The sequence below is a fragment of the Dreissena polymorpha genome, chromosome 4 (assembly GCF_020536995.1).
Source record: "Dreissena polymorpha isolate Duluth1 chromosome 4, UMN_Dpol_1.0, whole genome shotgun sequence".
NCBI classification, from domain to species: domain Eukaryota; kingdom Metazoa; phylum Mollusca; class Bivalvia; order Myida; family Dreissenidae; genus Dreissena; species Dreissena polymorpha.
In genome coordinates this window covers 50191000-50193099 of record NC_068358.1, presented here as the reverse complement: position 1 = coordinate 50193099, position 2100 = coordinate 50191000, and the positions used below count along the sequence as shown (strand labels likewise).

The 2100-nt window shown below is 34.4% G+C and overlaps 1 non-coding gene across 1 annotated transcript; it reads right to left on the bottom strand.

Annotated features, from left to right (window-relative positions):
• Positions 1–1552: 1552 nt before the first annotated feature.
• Trnas-aga (transfer RNA serine (anticodon AGA)) lies at positions 1553–1634 on the bottom strand. Its single transcript has one exon. It is a non-coding gene; the product is annotated as a tRNA-Ser (tRNA).
• Between the last annotated feature and the right edge of the window lie 466 nt (positions 1635–2100).

Below are 2100 nucleotides of genomic sequence, written 5' to 3'. Positions count from 1 at the left end.
CACGCTCATGCGGATTGACCTGACAATACGCGCATGTCTAGCTTATAAGATTACTGTATATACTAATTATCATCATAGGCGGATCTTAACTTCCAGAGACCGACCCGAAAAAATCGTTTGCGCCGAACGACTTGACATTCTGCGCATATCCACTATATACTGATGATTCATATCAAGTGAAATTAAAATCGGATGATAACTTTTCGAGTTCTTGAGTGGGAGAGAATACTTATTCAAGAGGCAATGACTCTTTGAAAACTAAGTGTAGCCGTTGGACATGTGTGCGTAGCCAATCTGTAAGGAGACTGCCCATACAGTTTCGTCAAATTAGGATCTTTAGTTGATGTGATCTGACACAGATAAATACAATTCATCAGAAATGTCATACTACTAATCAAAGAGCACAACTCCCTAAAAAATCACTATAGCGGAACAACCTGAAAATACAGCATTAAACCCAATTAATGCTGCATATGAAGTGTCATAAAATTCGTATGTTTTAGTGTCCGATATAAAATGGGCACATTTATTATATCATCAAATCAGATCATTAGGTCCCGAGATTCCGCATAGATACAACGATCCATTAGAACATGCCATATCTATAAATACAGGGCAATAACTCCCGTAATAATGATTGCACAATAAAGACCGGGCTTAAATGCGAATTTTCGTTCTACTAAGTTTCGTCATATTTTTAATGTCACATAATCTATGGACAGTAACAACCGATCAAATAATTGTAACGGAACGAAAGGAGAACAATGCTCATGTCCACAACGGGTTTTATCAAATTCGGACAAATCAATAAATGAAACAAAACAATTTTACCAGTGTTATAAGGGATTAAATATTTATTAAGGTAGCGCACCCCTAATGGGCACATATCCAAATATAATTTAATTAATTATTTTGCTAATCAGCATCTTTTCACTGTACTACATGCAAATTTGTAGGTAGGCTTTCCATGCTTTTAAAAAAAATATACCGATTTTTTCAAAACCACCCTCAAGCTCGGCTTTTGTCAAGTTTATTTTCACCCCTGGGGTATATAAAAGTTCCATAATTCATTAAAATTTCCAAATATGCAGTTGGTGTGAACAGATGCAGTAAAGGTGTTTAAAATTTAAACAAGATGAAATAAGTATTCTTTTACAGACATTTATTTTTTACAAATTTTTATCTATGGAATAGCGCCATGAAATGAAAGTGATTTCAGCCAAGTAAAAATTGGGTCGGTGTAATAAAATTCAAAAAAGTATCATTTAAATTATATTTTAAACTAATTTTTTTATAGAAACACTATTTACAGCAAAAATACCAAGAAATAGACAGATTTACCGTTTACTTTTTGAAATAAAAATAAAAATGCAACATGCATCATTCGTATTTTCAGCAGTAAATTACCCAATTTAGCCATAACGTTGTTTTAATTTTAAAAATTGAAGGATGCGCATACAATTTTCAACATATTTAACAATAAACATAGCTTATATGCTATATTAAATCAAATTACGTTAGAAAAGAAATAAAACGCGTCGCAAAATGTATGCGATGTCGGCAGGATTCGAACCTGCGCGGGAAGATCCCAAAAGATTTCTAGTCCATCGCCTTAACCACTTGGCCACGACAACTTCACATCAGTGCAACCTTAAATAAGATATGTATAAGTAAACAGGTAAAAAGGCTCGTCGATCTTTGAAAAAATCGCGAAATCGTATTTTTGAGATGATAATTGGATCAAAGTCAATATTTATAGTGAAAATAATGTATTCTAAATAAATAAGGTAAACTCATATCACAATTCGAAGTTTGAAAAAAATATAATGCATCTCTCGGAAATAACCGATCATTGAAGATCGGCAATGATCGTAAAATAAATCGCGGGAAATCCTTAGAGGTGCGCTACCTTAAAACCATCCAGAATGTCGCATAATCTATAAGGATAGATACAACTTTGGCGTTAGCTTTTCTAGGTTTTCTGACCGCTATATCACGTGATTCAGTGGGCTGGCCGGAGCGATCGTTTTCCAGGCGAGATGTTAATGGGCAATCTCCACGCAGAGTTGTCGTTCCTTGCTATCACATACAACTCTGCGT